Source organism: Pseudophryne corroboree, chromosome 3 (genome assembly GCF_028390025.1).
Source record: "Pseudophryne corroboree isolate aPseCor3 chromosome 3, aPseCor3.hap2, whole genome shotgun sequence".
Classification (NCBI taxonomy): domain Eukaryota; kingdom Metazoa; phylum Chordata; class Amphibia; order Anura; family Myobatrachidae; genus Pseudophryne; species Pseudophryne corroboree.
Window position 1 is genome coordinate 145901248 of NC_086446.1, and position 18762 is coordinate 145920009.

At 46.5% G+C, this 18762-nt stretch overlaps 3 non-coding genes across 3 annotated transcripts; all 3 read right to left on the minus strand.

The window, feature by feature from the left end:
* Nucleotides 1-13136: 13136 nt before the first annotated feature.
* LOC134899633 (U1 spliceosomal RNA) lies at nucleotides 13137-13299 on the minus strand. The gene has a single exon (XR_010173285.1). It is a non-coding gene; the product is annotated as a U1 spliceosomal RNA (small nuclear RNA).
* Nucleotides 13300-13451: 152 nt separating this feature from the next.
* Nucleotides 13452-13615, minus strand: LOC134899030 (U1 spliceosomal RNA). The gene has a single exon (XR_010172716.1). It is a non-coding gene; the product is annotated as a U1 spliceosomal RNA (small nuclear RNA).
* A 670-nt stretch (nucleotides 13616-14285) lies between these two features.
* On the minus strand, nucleotides 14286-14448 carry LOC134899410 (U1 spliceosomal RNA). Its single transcript, XR_010173086.1, has one exon. It is a non-coding gene; the product is annotated as a U1 spliceosomal RNA (small nuclear RNA).
* Nucleotides 14449-18762: the final 4314 nt, after the last annotated feature.

Genomic DNA, 18762 nt, shown 5'->3' on the forward strand with positions numbered 1-18762 from the left:
GGCGTAGGGAATAGAGGCGTCAGGGATGTAGCGTAGGAAATAGAGGCGTCAGGGATGTGGCGTAGGGAATAGAGGCGTCAGGGATGTGGCGTAGGGAATAGAGGCGTCAGGGATGTGGCGTAGGGAATAGAGGCATCAGGGATGTGGCGTAGGGAATAGAGGTGTCAGGGATGTAGCGTAGGGAATATAGGCATCAGGGATGTACTAGCAGGTATATAGAGGTCAGTGTACTGTAAAGAGGGGTCAGTAATGCAGTGATGGTTATAGAAAGGTCAGTGATGTAGTGTAGGGTATAGAGGGGTCAGTTATGTAGTGTGGGGTAAAGAGGGGTCAGTAAAGATACTAAGCTGAAGTACTTAGAACACTTCTTGAATTAAGACACAACCTGCAAGAAAAAGTATGCAATATGGGTGAAAAGGCAAATGTCAGAGGTCTGATACAAGTGACCAGCTCCATACCTTGCACCACATAGCGTTATGTTAAACTGGGATATGTTCTTTTTTGGTGTGTGTGTGTGTGTGTGTGTGTGTGTGCCAAAGGCTGCCTGCCTTATTGCTCCTCCCCCATCCGGCTCCCAAGCACCTCTGCTGCCCAGTGATCCAGGAGCCTGCTGCTAGGAAGAAGTGGCCGAGCTTCAGCAAGCGAGTCTGGAAACTGGCGGAGGAAGTCATGATAACCAGATAATGGGGAGTGGAGAGCCAGTTCCAAGGTAATACTTTATACAGCTGGTTGAGATCCTGGTCGGTGGATATGGATTCCAAGAAAACCCTGGAGGTGCTTCCTATCAAGGGAGACACTCTCTTTGGAGAAGACCTCAATAAGATTGTAGCTGATCTGGCTACTGCTAAAACAACTTGCCTACCTAGTATGACTCCTACCACGTAGAAGGCTAAAAGTACTTTTCCTTGGCCCTTTCATCCTCCAGGTAAAGCGTACCCATGGTCAGGCATACCCAAAGCAAGCTCATGCTTCCAGACCTGCCAAGCCCAGACTGAAGCAAGCCTGGGCTGCCCGTCAGCCTGCTTCCAAAACGGACAAGCCTGCCGCATGACGGGGCGGGCCTCCCTCTGGGGGATCCCAGGGTGGGGGGCCCGACTTCTAAGTTTGGCATAGAAAGGTATAATTCTAAGATAGAGAATTCTATTTGGAGCTCACCTTGTACTTTGTGAAGAAATAATCAGCATTGTGGCTGAGCAGATACATGTAGTGTGTGGCTGCAAACTGCATGGATCTGCTGCGTTGCAATGCTGATACTTTTTTTTTCAAAGTACCAATAGCTTCATATAATGTTCACAATTTTTATGCAGGATCAAATAGCTCAATGGGTAGGGTGTTTGATTAGAATTCAACAGGTTATAGGTTTGAATCCTTGGTATTGTAGTTTGAGATGTCGGCATCCTATCACCTGGGATATCATACTAAATAAATGGAGTTGATCAATTTTTTTTTTTTTTATTAAACTAGGGACAATTTCCAGATACTTTTATTTATAACTGAGATTGCCCCCTGGAACTTCACATCAGTTGACAACTATGCATGAGTGGGCAGTGCTTGCCCTGGATCTGCCCACCCATTTGTGTGCCATCATAAAAGAAAGCATAACTGACAGTTATCCTGGGCGTACACTACACAATTATCTGTCAGGCTATCTATCCAGTCTGGATGGATGGAATAAAAATCTGGTAATGTATAGGAGCAAATGTCAATTAACCATTTGCTCCCAAACACTAGAAAAGTGGTCAAAAATGGTCATTACACAAATTGGTTAAACCCAAAATTTAACCAATTTGTTTAGGGGACCATTTTTGTCCATTTTCTAGTGTTTGAGAGTAAATCGTTGATGGTCATTTGCTCACATAGATAACCGGATTTCTATTCCAATCAGCCAGTGTTGGAGAGATGGTCTGCCAGATTACATAATGCATACCAGAGCCATAACTAGACTTTTTAGTGCCCTGTGACAGAGAATTATATGCCCCCCCCCCCACACTATTTTTGCAATATGGACAAAAGGCGCATGCCTCGTGGGGAAGGGGCATAACAAGATTGGTCTCAGAGAAAGCACATGAGATATGAAGATATATCTAGTATACTTGACACTCAATGGTTTGTGGTATTGCCGGGGGGCCCTCCTTAAATGCATATACAGTCACACATGGCTTGCTTGTGCAAATGGCATATCAGCAGTCAGCACTAACTGGTGACATGCCATTTGTACAAGTAAGCCATGTGTGACTAATATATAAACACACTTTATTAAATAACACCTCAAACTACCATACCTATACCTATACCAAACCTATAACCTGTTGAATTCTAATCAAACACCCTACCCATTGAGCTACTTGATCCTGCATAAAAATTGTGAACATTATTTGAAGCTATTGGTACTTTGCAAAAAAAAATTATTAGCATTGCAACTCAGCAGATCAATGCAGTGTGCAGCCACACACTCCATATATCTGCTCAGCCACAATGCTGATTATTTCTTCACAAAGTACAAGGTGAGCTCCAAATAGAATTCTCTAGCTTAGATTATACCTTTCTATGCAAGGGTAAATAGCTCAATTGTTTGACTGCAATGCCACAGGAAATGGTTTGGATCCAAGACAGTGTGACTGAATAATAAAGAAACCTTAAGATGAGTTCATGAATGTTGTATAAGTATTAGTGAGAGAAGGGGTCAGGAGCATGCTAGGCTGCAAAAAATAAGGTAGGCTGCAAGTGAAAGTAATGATCTCCTATATATTTTCCCAGATCTGTCACTCTGTGTGGCTAACTCTGGGGGAAGTCACAGCAATGGGCGGAGACGGCATCTGCAGGACGATACACCAGTGCCAGCAGCAGACCGTAACAAAGTGACAGATTTGGGAGAATATATAGGAGGTAGGGAGGTGGCCATGGTACATGGCTGACCAAGGGACACTAGCTCATGTACCCCTTTACCACTGAGGCTAGCCACCAAGGATGGACCTGTCACCAGTGCACATGCAATAACCTCTTCTGCTGCCCTCTTTGCAACTCAGATTGCCCAGTGCTCCCCTTCGCTAACAGTCCACAAAGTTTCCCCATCTCACGATCTGCCTCCTCACCGCCACTTTCATCTCTACAGCACACGCGCATATCATACAAGATCCCATCATGCGTACGTAGGTCTGAAATGCCAGAGGGAGGTTGGGGGGAGATTGACATGCGCCAGCAACACCACACAGCTCACTGTGACCACAGTGGAGAGGCGCTGCAACAGGACAATACACCAACCTCGGAGCAAGGAACTGCGTCGGTCAGGAGGAGAACTATTTCAATAGCATAAAAAGGTTAGTGCGTCCCACCCTATGGACACCAGACTCATCAGTTCACTGTTGCCAGAGTCTCATACAATGACTCTGAACCTCTAAGCACACTATTTGACTGTCCACACCCTGCTGTGCCTATTACCCATCTCCTCCACCACCCTCAACACTGACCCACACATCATTCACCCACAAAGATACAATAAAGGTAGTTTGGATAAATTAGCTAAATGAAATGGATTTAACCAATTTATCTAAATGACCATTTTTGGATGTTTTCCAGTGTTTGTGAGCAAATGGTCAATTGTCATTTGCTGCCACATATTAGCATAATTTTGTTTCAACTAGAAAAAAAAAATGGACAGATAATCTAAGTGTGGATCCAGTTTAAAGGTCCGTATTCACGGACCGATTTTGGGGAGAGATGTGTGCTGAGCGAACTGCTCAGCACACATCTCTCCCCCCGCTCAGCACAGCGTGATGTGTGCTGAGCGTACGGGGGGTGGGGGGGCGCTCATTTCACCCCCTGTGTAGGGCATTCTGTGTGTATCCAGCTTAACAGGTGTGAGCATCATACAACTACTGACTTGCGAGTAACTATACAGCAGCTCCATACCTTGTGACTTGAAGAAACACCAGTTAACCCCGGGAATGCTGCAGTCAAAGCAACAATTCCTCTTCTTACATTCCGCTGCACTTATTGTGGGGTAGCCGCAATCCCTTCTGCTGTACGGTTCCACATTACATTGTTTCTTGTCACTTCCTGTTGATGCAGTAAGGAAACATCCAGGAATTACAGCAGCTTAGTTTTTTTTTTTTTTTTTAACTGGTGCAATTTAGCTAAAACAGCTAACAGGAAATTTCCACTTAAATGGTATTTTCTAATCTTATCTGACCATGACTAAGAATAAAGGATACACAAGATAAACTCTTATAGCTATGGACCTTATCCATGTTTAAGCTCCATCAAATCTGTAATCAATAGCACTACATGCTCCCACTCTACCACTGTACTGTATACTCTACCTGTGTTTTTAAGGTAAAAACACCATTTAACCCCAGTGACACTTGAATTAAAGCAGCAGCCTCTATAATAGCATTCTTTAGCATTAATCCCAGGAAATCTGCAATCTTCACGCTCTTTGATAGCCACGCTACATTGCTGTTTACTTGGATGGAGCAGAGAGCACAACATCAGGACATAGGAAATATTACAATGCATGATAAGAAAGGTGTGAGTTCTACAGCAAGGCTCTAACCCTTTGCCAGTGCCAAATACATAGGGCTTAACTCAGATCTGATCACAGCAGCAAATTTATTAGCTAAAACCATGTACACTGCAGGGGGGGGGGTGTATAATATGTGCAGAGAGAGTTAGATTTTGGTGCGGTGTGTTCAAACTGAAATCTACATTGCAGTGTAAAAACAAAACAGCCAGTATTTACCCTGCACACAAACAATATAACCCACCTAAATCTCTCTGCAAATGTTATATCTGCCCCCCCCCCCCCCCCATCCCTGCAGTGCACATGGTTTTGCCCACTAGCTAACAAATTTGCTGCATCTGGGAATTACAGCATCTTAATATTTCTTTTTACAGAGGGTTCAGCAAATTAAATTATTTAGTGAAATACTGTAATCATAACAGTTACAGGGATATTGTAGGTAGATTTATTGTCAGTGGATAAATGTAAAAATTAAACCCTTAGGCATAGTTCCCAAATGCTGCCATTGCAATCCAGATTTTAAGGATATCATGCTTGAGCACGGGTGACTTAATTAGAACTTCGGTCAATGTGAATTAACCATTGGACTCAACCATGGTTATCCTTAAAACCCAGGGGTCTATTTAAGATCGATCTTAATCGATGTTGGGCTTCCAGGTTGAAAAAAAAACACACATTTACTAACATTTTAAAATTTATATAAAAAATCATCTGTTCGTAAATGCAGTGCACATGGTTTTGCCCAACTGCTAACAAAAATCCTGCTGCGATCAACTCAGAATTACCCCCCATGGCCCTCATTCCGAGTTGTTCGCTCGCAAGCTGCTTTTAGCAGCATTGCACACGCTAAGCCGCCGCCTACTGGGAGTGAATCTTAGCATCTTAAAATTGCGAACGAAAGATTTGCACTATTGCGATAAGACATCTCTGTGCAGTTTCTGAGTAGCTCGAGACTTACTCTGCCAGTGCGATCAGTTCAGTGCTTGTCGTTCCTGGTTTGACGTCACAAACACACCCAGCGTTCGCCCAGACACTCCTCCGTTTCTCCAGCCATTACCGCGTTTTTCCCAGAAACGGTAGCATTTTTTCCCACACGCCCCTAAAACGGTCTGTTTCCGCCCAGAAACACCCACTTCCTGTCAATCACATTACGATCACCAGAACGATGAAAAAACCATGAGTAATATTCCTAACTGCATAGCAAATTTACTTGGCGCAGTCGCAGTGCGAACATTGCGCATGCGCATTAAGCGGAAAATCGCTGCGATGCGAAGAAAATTACCGAGCGAACAACTCGGAATGACCACCTATGTGCACTGCAGGGAAGGCAGATTTAACATGTGCAGAGAGAGTTAGATTTGGGTGTGGTGTGTTCAATCTGCAATCTAATTTGCAGTGTAAAAATAAAGCAGTCAGTATTTACCCTGCACAGAAACAAAATAACTCACCCAAATCTAACTCTTTCTGCACATGTTATATCTGCCTCCCCTGCAGTACACATGGTTTTGCCCAACTGCTAACAAAATTCCTGCTGCGATCAACTTGGAATTACCCCCATCGAATTACCCCCATTTTCACACTGCTCGTGTATATAAGACATAGGGCCTAATTCAGTTTGGATCGTAATACGCGTTCCAACCGCAAAAACTATGAAGAGGATTGGGGCATATACGCAGGGTCCATCCTGTGCGTGTGCCTACATTTTCTCCGGGTGCCCCGCAGAAAATGCGAATGCCTCTGCCTGTCAATCAGTAGAGGGCGTACCTTCGCAGGTATATCGCGATCATGAGCCATGTCTCCCATTTTTGTCATTATAGGTGCTCTGTGAGCTGCTGGCCATGCCCCAGCCCCTCTGTCTCCCGTGAATAGACATTGAGGCTTATTCAGACCAGATCGCTTCAATTTATTTTCACCCAACGGGCAATCAGGTCTGCACTGCACAAGCGTATGCGCCACAATGCGTAAGTGCGACGGTCCGGAGATCACAAGAAGATTGACAAGAAGAGGGTGTTTGTGTGGGTTGCAACTGAATGTTTCTAGGGAGTGTCCGGAAAAACACTGGAGGGACCCGGCGTTTTGTGGGAGGATTTGTGACGTCACCTCAATGGCTGAGTAAGTGCTGAGCTGTGCAGCTCTTGTGCACATGTGATCACACACCTGCACAGCAAATTTTCCCTTCCGCTGTAGGCGGCAACTACCTGATTACAGGGATGCAAAAAACACACCCTAGCGATCAGGTCTGAATTACCCACAATGTGCATATTTGCAGAGCAACAAGCTACAGGGAGCCTTCCATTACCCCCCCCCCTTCCCCATGACTATGGGACACTGCGGCCCCCACAGGGGGGGGGGGTTGTTAGCTGGACATTCCCCAAAAAAGTGACTGTCCTGCAAAAATTGGTATAGTTGGGAGGTATGTTCAAATACATTTATTGTTTTGCATGCGGGGTAAATACTGGCTTCTTTGACATTTAGCCACAAATGCTGCACAGCTGAATTACAGTATTACACTGCAATTAACAGTTATGCTAGGACATTCCCCCTCCCAAATCTACCTCTCTCTGCATGTTACATCTGTCCCACAGTGGCGTGCGGTGAGGTCAGTGGCTAGTGAGGCACTACAGCCATAATTTCCGCCGAATCCTGCCGATGACCCTTAGCCAATGCCCGCTACTGCCTCTGAGCCGATACCCGCTGCCACCGTCAATGGCTTACAAACTCTCCCACAATCAACTGACCCAGCCCTCCACCACTAATTTCTATCTCAGTCCGATGCCGCCAATGCCCGCTGCCTGCCTGCTCATTGTTCTTGTTATATATTATACATTTTTAAAGAAAAAAAAATGAGTGTTTGGGACTGGGAAGGGTGAGGGAGGAGGACATGAATGCACTTTTGTTGTCCAGGGCTTCCATTAACTTAAAGGAGAAGGGTCTGAATGGGTTAAAAAAAATGCGTGAGGTCCCCCCTCCTTAGTATAACCAGCCTCGGGCTCTTTGAGCTGGTCCTGGTTATTTAAATACTGGGGGGAAAATTGGACAGGGGTTCCCCGTATTTAGACAACCAGCACCGGGCTCTTAGAACGGTCCAGGTTCCAAAAATACGTGGGACAAAAGATGTAGGGGTCCCCCATATTTTTAAAACCAGCACCGGGCTCCACTAGCCAGAGAGATAATGCCACAGACGGGGGACACTTTTATGTAGGTCCCTGCGGCCCTGGCATTACCCCTCCAACTAGTCACCCCTGGCCGGGGTTCCCTGGAGGAGTGGGGACCCCTTAAATCAAGAGGTTCCTCCCCTCGAGGCACCCAAGGGCCAGAGGTGAAGCCCGAGGCTGTCCCCAGCACCCCTGGGTGGTGGGTGCCGGGCTGATAGCCATGTGTGTAAAAAAAGAATATTGTTTTTGTTGTTGTGGAACTACAAGGCCCAGCAAGCCTCCCCCGCTTGCTGGTACTTGGAGAACCTCAAGTACCAGCAGGCGGGGAAATAACGGGCTTGCTGGTACCTGTAGTTCTACAACAACAAAAAATACCCAAATAAAAACACAAACACACACACCGTGACAGTAAAATTATTGAGACAGGCTGTAGCATGTGGGTGCATGTAACCCTATAAAAGTGATGGATTGGGTGACTATTACAATACCCACTGTTGCTGTCTGAAAAATTATGGATTTATAGATTGCTCTGCCGAGACATGTTTTTTTCTAAAATGCACCACAGGTATGGATGGATAGTATACTTGACGACACAGAGGTAGGTAGAGCAGTGGCCTACTGTACCGTACTGCTATATATTATATTATTTATTATTATTATTATTATCCTTTATTTATATGGCGCCACAAGGGTTCCGCAGTGCCCAATTACAGAGTACATAAACAAATAATCAAACAGGAAAACAGCAATTTACAGTTGACAACAATATAGGACAAGTACAGGGTAAATAAACATAGCTACATCAGCAGATGACACTGGAATAAGTATCAGGTGGCAGAAGACTGCTGGATTTGGTGCAGCTGAAGATTATTAAAGTAAGAAAAGAGTAAGCACATGAGGGAAGAGGGCCCTGCTCGTGAGAGCTTACATTCTAAAAGGGAGGGGTAGACAGACAGGGGTGAGACAGATGGGGTACATAGAGAGCGTGGAACAGAGGTTTAGGATGAGATTTGGCTGGGTTTGGTGAAGAAGTGGGTCTTGAGAGCCCGTTTGAAGTTTTGTAGAGAGGTGGAGAGTCTGAGGGGGAGAGATAGGGAATTCCAGAGAAGTGGTGCAGCACGTGAAAAATCTTGGAGGTAGGAGTGGGAGGAAGTAATCCGTAGGCAGGAGTCGGTGTGCATTAGCAGAGCGAAGAGGGCGGGTGGGAGTGTAAAGCGAGATAAGATCAGAGATGTAGATGGGAGAGGAGTGGGTGAGGGCTTTGTAAGCAAGTGTGAGAAGCTTGAAATGGATTCTGAAAGGGAAGGGGAGCCAGTGAAGAACTAGTAAGAGAGGAGAGGTGGACGTAGTGCGTTTGGTGAGGAAAATGAGCCGGGAAGCAGCATTGAGGATAGATTGGAGTGGAGAGAGGTATTTGTCAGGAATGCCAGTCAGGAAGAGATTACAGCAGTCCAGTCTGGAGATGACCAGAGAGTGGATAAGAGTCTTAGTAGCATCCTGGGTCAGAAAGGGTCTGATCCTGGAAATATTTTTTAGATGAAAACGGCAGGTTTGTGAGAGGTGCTGAATGTGTGGTTTGAAGGAGAGGGAGGAGTCAAGGATTACTCCAAGACAGCGCACTTGGGGGGTAGAGGAGATAGTAGTGCCATCAATAGATAATGAGATTGTAGGAGGTGAGGTTATGCGGGAGGGAGGTAGGATGATCAGCTCGGTCTTAGACATGTTAAGTTTAAGAAAGCGCTGGGACATCCAGGAAGAGATAGCAGAGAGACAGTTGGAGATACGAGTGAGGAGAGTAGGGGAGAGGTCTGGAGAGGAAAGATAGATTTGAGTGTCATCAGCATAGAGATGATATTGGAAACCAAAAGAACTAATGAGCTTACCTAGTGAGGACGTATAGAGAGAGAAGAGAAGAGGACCAAGGACAGAACCTTGGGGTACCCCTACAGTTAGTGGAAGTGAGGGGGAGGTGGAGTCATGAGAGGAGACAGAGAATGAACGGTCAGAAAGTTAGGACGACAACCAAGAGAGGGCTGTGTTACGCAGACCAATGGAGTGAAGGATTTGCAGTAGGAGAGGATGGTCCACAGTGTCAAAAGCAGCAGAGAGATCAAGTAGAATAAGTAGAGAGTAGTGTCCCTTAGATTTAGCAGCATGGAGGTCATTGCATACTTTTGTAAGGGCAGTTTCAGTGGAGTGGAGAGGACGGAAGCCAGACTGGAATGGGTCAAGCAGTGAGTGTGAGGAAAGAAAGGAAGTAAGGCGGTTGTAGACAATACGCTCAAGGAGTTTGGAGGCAAAAGGGAGGAGAGAGATGGGTCGGTAGTTGGAGAGAGTGTTTGGATCAAGGGTAGGTTTTTTAAGAATAGGAGAGATGAGAGCGTGCTTGAAGGCAGAGGGGACAGTGCCTGATGAGAGGGAGAGATTGAGAAGGTGGGAAAGATGGGAAAAAGCAGAAGAAGAGAGGTGGCAAAGGAGGCGGGAGGGGATTGGGTCAAGTGGGGAGGTGGTGAGGGGACAGGAACGAATGAGGGCCATGACTTCCTCTCCAGATGCATGGGAGAAAGATGACAGAGTTGGTGCGAGGGATGGGGAGGGTTGGTAAGGGTTGGGAGAAGGCTGGTTACTGATAGTCTGGTGTGATGTGATGTCCTGACGTATGGAGTCAATTTTGGATGTGAAGTAAGTGGCAAAGTCAAGAGCAGAGAGTGAGGAAGGGAGACGAGGTGGAGGTGGGCAGAGGAGTGAGTTGAGAGTGGCAAAGAGGCGCCGGGGGTTGGAAGACTGGGAGGAGATGAGGTTCTTGAAGTATGACTGTTTAGCAAGAGAAAGGGCAGCACTGAAGGATGAGAGCATAAGTTTGAAATGGAGGAAGTCTGCCTTAGAGCGTGATTTCCTCCAGTGTCGCTCAGCCGTACGTGAGCATTTTTGCAGATATCTGGTGCATTTGGTGTGCCAGGGTTGAGGTGTTAATTTGTGAGGGTGAATAGTGGTTGGTGGAGCAACAGAGTCAAGAGCAGAAGTAAGGGAAGCATTGTATGTGGAAGTGGCTTGTTCAGGGCATGAGAGAGAGAGAATAGGAGAGAGAAGTGAGTCAAACAGGGAGGAAAGGAATGTGGTGTCAATAGCTTCAATGTTACGCTTAGTGATGGTAGCCTTAGGAGGTAGAGATGGGGAAGTCGAGAGAGATAGGTTAAAGGAGAGCAGGTGGTGGTCAGAGAGGGGAAATGGGGAGTTGGAAAAATCAGAAATATCACAGCGGTGAGTGAAGACCAGATCCAGTGAGCTCCCATTCACATGGGAGGGTGAGGAGGTCCACTGGGAGAGACCAAGTGAAGAGGTGAGGTTAAGGAGTTTAGAGGCAGGGGATTGTGTGGGGATGTCAATAGGGATGTTGAAATCGCCTAGGATAATGGTGGGAATGTCAGAAGAGAGGAAGTGAGGAAGCCAGGAAGCAAAGTTGTCGATTAATTTGGAAGCAGTGCCAGGGGGGCGGTAAATGACAGCTACTCTAAGATAAACTGGTTGGAAGAGGCATATGGCGTGGACCTCAAATGTAAAGAATATAAGGGATGGTTCTGGTGGTATGAGTTGGTAGGAGTAACTAGAAGGTAAAAGGACCCCAACACCACCCCCATGGCGACCCCCAGGTCGGGGTGTGTGTGTGAATGTAAGGCCCCCAGCAGAGAGAGCAGCAGCAGAAGTAGTGTCAGAGGGCGTAATCCAAGTTTCAGTAATGGCTAGTAGGTGTAGGGAGTTGGAAATGAAAAGGTCATGAGTGGGGACCAGTTTGTTATAAACAGATCTGGCATTCCAGAGGGCACAGGATAGGGGGTATGAGTTTGTGGGAGAGATGTGAATTAGATTTTCAGGGTTGCTGTAGCGATGAGGTGGGATTAACTTTGAGGGCAGGGATGATGAGAGAGTAGTGATGGTACGGGTGCCTGAGCTAGGAGGGGAAACTGCAGGAGGTGGGCAGGGAGGGAGGTCAGTGTGATGTGGATGGGGGTGTGGGGAGGTGACAGGGAAGGGAGAGAGGGAGCAGGGCTGAGTTGTGGGGTAGCAGGACCATGGGGCAGAGGTGAATGAAAGTGGGGTAACAGGAAAGGTGGGGGAAGGAAACAGAGGGATGGAGGGGAGACAGAGGAGGGGAGAGAGGAGGAGGTGGAGGAGACTAGGGGGGAAGGCTAAAGATACATTATTAGGTAGACACTTAGTGATGTGGGGAGTATAAGAAAACCTTGACATAGTGTTAAGTAGGTAAATAGGTTGAGGGAAAGTGGAAGTAGGAGAGGAGACTGTAAGGCAATCCGAGCAGAAGAATTGCAGAAATGCAGGTGAGAAAAGCTGTGTAGGCTCAAGGGGTGTAGATTTAGTATGAAATGAGTCAAAAGCGTAGATAAAGTGGGTGCAGAAAAGTATTTGGAGTGTAAGAAATGAAAGGATTGTGAGAGGTTTAAGAAGCAATGGTAATTATGTTAGATGTTTTAAGTGTTTGCAGGTAAAATTGCATTGGTGCAGCTGTGCTTAAAAAACAAAATTACAATAATACAGATACAGGCATTTGTAGGTGAAATGGATGGTTTATGAAATGTCCAAGTAAGGTAGTTCTGTGCTATGTAATCAGATGCAACAATCAGGAGGTGAGTGATCTGAGGAGTAAGTGACTCACATTTGTTATTAGTTCTTCAGTTTTCTTTGTTTTGTTAGATTGGTGTGCTTCTGTTTTCCTTCTTTTTCACTTCGATTGAACGCTGATTGAACACTGCTGTTATGTGTCAATTTTATCACGGTTTGATAAAAATGCACGCTTAGATCAATAAATGCACAGCCAAATGGCTTTGCACAGCCTACACCATTGGACTTAAGTAGAAGACTATTACAAGTGAAACCAATAATTGAAATCTGTAACCACACCCCACCCCCTCAAATGCCAGGCAATAAATTACCTTAAAAACAACAACCAGGCATTCCACAAAGACTAAACTGAGTCTATATCATTCAAAACTTTAAAAAAGTACTTCAAAATCACATACTATACAATAATGTTTCAATTTGCATTACCTAGCAGAATTAGCTTTGCATATATAGATATAGTGCAGCAGAATATATTGGTGGTTGTAGTCAATTGTAATTACTCAGCAGAATTAGCTTTGCATATATAGATATAGTGCAGCAGAATATATTGGTGGTTGTAGTCAATTGTAATTACCCAGCAGAATTAGCTTTGCAAATATAGATATAGTGCAGCAGAATATATTGGTGGTTTTAGTCAGTTGTAATTACCCAGCAGAATTAGCTTTGCATATATATAGTGCAGCAGAATATATTGGTGGTTGTAGTCAAATTAAGCAGACGGGAGAAGTCAGGATAGTGCGCAAGGGCATAGAAGGGAGCGGCTCAAGAAAAGAGAAGTGGAAACAGACAGCAAACTAGGCTGGAGAGAGACCTGAGACAAAGAGATCTGAATTATACGAGAGCCGACCAGGGGAAAAACAAATTATGCAGTCAAGTTTCCCACATTTGGAAAAATCACAGGAGCAGCACACCCAGAGTGCAATGAGTGAGCCTTGCCCTGGGAGAAGCACCTTCATGATCATAGTATATCACCTGGCAGGTAAGTAGGAGTTGGGCTAGAGCTGGGGAGGGTCGCTGCTCGGGCACCCCCCTGTCAAGTGAAGGAGATCCAACTGAGGCAGCACAAGGAATCTCTCGAAAGAAGAACAAGGCTAGAGGAAGATCTGAGACAAATAAATCTGACTTTTACCAGAGCTGACCAGAGGAAAGAACAAACACAGTCCCCCACTACCACAAATAATGCAGTCGAGTTTCCCACATTTGGGGAAATCATACGGGTCAGCATACCCAGAATACAATGAATGAACCTCACCCTGGGAGAACAATCTTCATGACCATGGTATCTCCTATGCAAAATAAGTATGATTTGGGATAGGGCTTGGGAGGGCCGCTGCTCAGGCACATCTCTGTCAAGTAAAGGAGATTCAACTGAGGCAGCACAAGGGAACTCTCATCTGGGGACAACAACTGCAGGGAGAACACATATTTTCAGATGAACATGGGAGGGCAGAAGGCTACCTAATACTGAAGCACCCCCAAACAACAAACCAAATGCAACAACTAGTGCAAGCATTCCTGGGGGAAGGCCTGCAGCAGATGGATTTGCATATGGTGATGTCATCCAAGCAGTGGGTCAAAGTTGGCTTCAACCCTCGTCTGCATATGAAAAGAGAAAAGGGGCGTGCAGGGCATGGCAGCATTTTTCGGCGCTTGGATGACCCCTAGTTCGCATTAAACACCTCCACCCTCCTTCGGTGTGGGGCTCATGTTGGCTATGCCCCAGCCCCGAAGCATTCAAGCTGATTTCTTGCAGCAGCTGGGCACTGTAACAGCTCCAGAGCTGCTCTGTAAGGCAAATAAAAGGGTGTGGGACCTGCAGCACTACCTGTAGTTCGCATTGTGCGTTGGAAGGCACAAAGTAAGCAGACGGGAGAAGTCAGGATAGTGCGCAAGGGCATAGAAGGGAGCAGCTCAAGAAAAGAGAAGTGGAAACAGACAGCAAACTAGGCTGGAGAGAGACCTGAGACAAAGAGATCTGAATTATACGAGAGCCGACCAGGGGAAACACAAATTATGCAGTCAAGTTTCCCACATTTGGGGAAATCGCAGGAGCAGCACACCCAGAGTGCAATGGGTGAGCCTTGCCCTGGGAGAAGCACCTTCGTGATTATAGTATCTCACCTGGCAGGTTAGTAGGAGTTGGGCTAGAGCTGGGGAGGGTCGCTGCTCGGGCACCCCCCTGTCAAGTGAAGGAGATCCAACTGAGGCAGCACAAGGGAACTCTCGAAATAAGAACAAGGCTAGAGGAAGATCTGAGACAAAGAAATCTGACTTTTACCAGAGCTGACATCACATCACACCAGACTATCAGTAACCAGCCTTCTCCCATCCCTTACCAACCCTCCCCATCCCTCGCACCAACTCTGTCATCTTTCTCCCATGCATCTGGAGAGGAAGTCATGGCCCTCATTCGTTCCTGTCCCCTCACCACCTCCCCACTTGACCCTATCCCCTCCCGCCTCCTCTGCCACATCTCTTCTTCTGCTTGTTCCCATCTTTCCCACCTTCTCAATCTCTCCCTCTCATCAGGCACTGTCCCCTCTGCCTTCAACCACGCTCTCATCTCTCCTATTCTTAAAAAACCTACCCTTGATCCAAACACTCTCTCCAACTACCGACCCATCTCTCTTCTCCCTTTTGCCTCCAAACTCCTTGAGCGTATTGTCTACAACCGCCTTACTTCCTTTCTTTCCTCACACTCACTGCTTGACCCATTCCAGTCTGGCTTCCGTCCTCTCCACTCCACTGAAACTGCCCTTACAAAAGTATGCAATGACCTCCATGCTGCTAAATCTAAGGGACACTACTCTCTACTTATTCTACTTGATCTCTCTGCTGCTTTTGACACTGTGGACCATCCTCTCCTACTGCAAATCCTTCACTCCATTGGTCTGCGTAACACTGCCCTCTCTTGGTTGTCGTCCTACCTTTCTGACCGTTCATTCTCTGTCTCCTCTCATGACTCCACCTCCCCCTCACTTCCACTAACTGTAGGGGTACCCCAAGGTTCTGTCCTTGGTCCTCTTCTCTCTCTATACGTCCTCACTAGGTAAGCTCATTAGTTCTTTTGGTTTCCAATATCATCTCTATGCTGATGACACTCAAATCTATCTTTCCTCTCCAGACCTCTCCCCTACTCTCCTCACTCGTATCTCCAACTGTCTCTCTGCTATCTCTTCCTGGATGTCCCAGCGCTTTCTTAAACTTAACATGTCTAAGATCGAGCTGATCATCTTCCCTCCCTCCCGCATAACCTCACCTCCTACAATCTCATTATCTATTGATGGCACTACTATCTCCTCTACCCCCCAAGTGCGCTGTCTTGGAGTAATCCTTGACTCCTCCCTCTCCTTCAAACCACACATTCAGCACCTCTTACAAACCTGCCGTTTTCATCTAAAAAATATTTCCAGGATCAGACCCTTTCTGACCCAGGATGCTACTAAGACTCTTATCCACTCACTGGTCATCTCCAGACTGGACTACTGTAATCTCCTCCTGACTGGCATTCCTGACAAATACCTCTCTCCACTCCAATATATCGTCAATGCTGCTGCCCGGCTCATTTTCCTCACCAAATGCAGTACGTCCACCTCTCCTCTCTTACTAGTCCTTCCCTGGCTCCCCTTCCCTTTCAGAATCCATTTCAAGCTTCTCACACTTGCTTACAAAGCCCCTAACCACTCCTCTCCCATCTACATCTCTGATCTTATCTCGCTTTACACTCCCACCCGTCCTCTTCGCTCTGCTAATGCACGCCGACTCTCCTGCCTACGGATTACTTCCTCCCACTCCTACCTCCAAGATTTTTCACGTGCTGCACCACTTCTCTGGAATTCCCTACCTCTCCCCCTCAGACTCTCCACCTCTCTACAAAACTTCAAATGGGCTCTCAAGACCCACTTCTTCACCAAACCCAGCCAAATCTCATCCTAAACCTCTGTTCCACGCTCTCTATGTACCCCATCTGTCTCACCCCTGTCTGTCTACCCCTCCCCTTTAGAATGTAAGCTCTCACGAGCAGGGCCCTCTTCCCTCATGTGCTTACTCTTTTCTTACTTTAATAATCTTCAGCTGCACCAAATCCAGCAGTCTTCTGCCACCTGATACTTATTCCAGTGTCATCTGCTGATGTAGCTATGTTTATTTACCCTGTACTTGTCCTATATTGTCATCAACTGTAAGTTGCTGTTTTCCTGTTTGATTATTTGTTTATGTACTCTGTAATTGGGTGCTGCGGAACCCTTGTGGCGCCATATAAATAAAGGATAATAATAATAATAAATAATATAATATATAGCAGTACGGTACAGTAGGCCACTGCTCTACCTACCTCTGTGTCATCAAGTATACTATCCATCCATACCTGTGGTGCATTTTAGAAAAAAAACATATCTCGGCAGAGCAATCTATAAATCCATCATTTTTCAGACAGCAACAGTGGGTATTGTAATAGTCACCCAATCCATCACTTTTATAGGGTTACATGCATCCACATGCTACAGCCTGTCTCAATAATTTTACTGTCACGGTGTGTGTGTTTGTGTTTTTATTTGGGTATTTTTTTGTTGTTGTAGAACTACAGGTACCAGCGAGCCCGTTATTTCCCCGCCTGCTGGTACTTGAGGTTCTCCAAGTACCAGCAAGTGGGGGAGGCTTGCTGGGCCTTGTACTTCCACAACAAAAAAACAATGTTCTTTTTTTACACTTATGGCTATCAGCCCGGCACCCACCACCCAGGGGTGCTGGGGACAGCCTCGGGCTTCACCCCTGGCCCTTGGGTGCCTCGAGGGGAGGAACCTCTTGATTTAAGGGGTCCCCACTCCTCCAGGGAACCCCGGCCAGGGGTGACTAGTTGGAGGGGTAATGCCAGGGCCGCAGGGACCTACATAAAAGTGTCCCCCGTCTGTGGCATTATCTCTTTGGCTAGTGGAGCCCGGTGCTGGTTTTAAAAATATGGGGGACCCCTACATCTTTTGTCCCACGTATTTTTGGAACCAGGACCCGTCTAAGAGCCCGGTGCTGGTTGTCTAAATACGGGGAACCTCTGTCCATTTTTCCCCCCAGTATTTAAATAACCAGGACCGGCTCAAAGAGGCTGGTTATACTAAGGAGGGGGGACCTCACACATTTTTTTTTAACCCATTCAGACCCTTCTCCTTTAAGTTAATGGAAGCCCTGGACAACAAAAGTGCATTCATGTCCTCCTCCCTCACCCTTCCCAGTCCCAAACACTCATTTTTTTTTTCTTTAAAAATTTATAATATATCACAAGAACAATGAGCAGGGCATTGGCGGCATCGGACTGAGATAGAAATTAGTGGTGGAGGGCTGGGTCAGTTGATTGTGGGAGAGTTTGTAAGCCATTGGCGGTGGCAGTGGGTATCGGCTCAGAGGCAGTAGCGGGCATTGGCTAAGGGTCATCGGCAGAATTCAGCGGACATTATGGCTGTAGTGCCTCACTAGCCACTGACCTCACCGCACGCCACTGTGGGACAGATGTAACATGCAGAGAGAGGTAGATTTTGGGAGAAGGAATGTCCTAGCATAACTGTTAATTGCAGTGTAATACTGTAATTCAACTGTGCAGCATTTGTGGCTAAATGTCAAAGAAGCCAGTATTTACCCTGCATGCAAAACAATAAATGTATTTGCACATACCTCCCAACTAACCCAATTTTTGCAGGACAGTCACTTTTTTGGGAATGTCCAGCTAACCCAAACAACCCCCCCCCCCCCCAGTGTCCCATAGTCATGGGGAAGGGGGGGGTGGAAGGCTCCCTGTAGCTTGTTGCTCTGCAAATATGCACATTGTGGGTAATTCAGACCTGATCGCTAGGGTGTGTTTTTTGCATCCCTGTGCTCAGGTAGTTGACGCCTACAGCGGAAGGGAAAATTTGCTGTGCAGGTGTGTGATCACATGTGCACAAGAGCTGCACAGCTCAGCACTTACTCAGCCATTGAGGTGACGTCACAAATCCTCCCACAAAACGCCGGGTCCCTCCAGTGTTTTTCCGGACACTCCCTAGAAACATTCAGTTGCCACCCACACAAACACCCTCTTCTTCTCAATCTTCTTGTGATCTCCGGACCGTCGCACCTACGCATTGTGGCGCATACGCATGTGCAGTGCAGACCTGATTGCCCGCTGGGTGAAAATAAATTGAAGCGATCTGGTCTGAATAAGCCACAATGTCTATTCACGGGAGACAGAGGGGCTGGGGCATGGTCAGCAGCTCACAGAGCACCTATAATGACAAAAATGGGAGACATGGCTCATGATCGCGATATACCTGCGAAGGTACGCCCTCTACTGATTGACAGGCAGAGGCATTCGCATTTTCTGCGGGGCACCCGGAGAAAATGTAGGCACATGCACAGGATGGACCCTGCGTATATGCCCCCATCCTCTTCATAGTTTTTGCGGTTGGAACGAGCAGTGTGAAAACA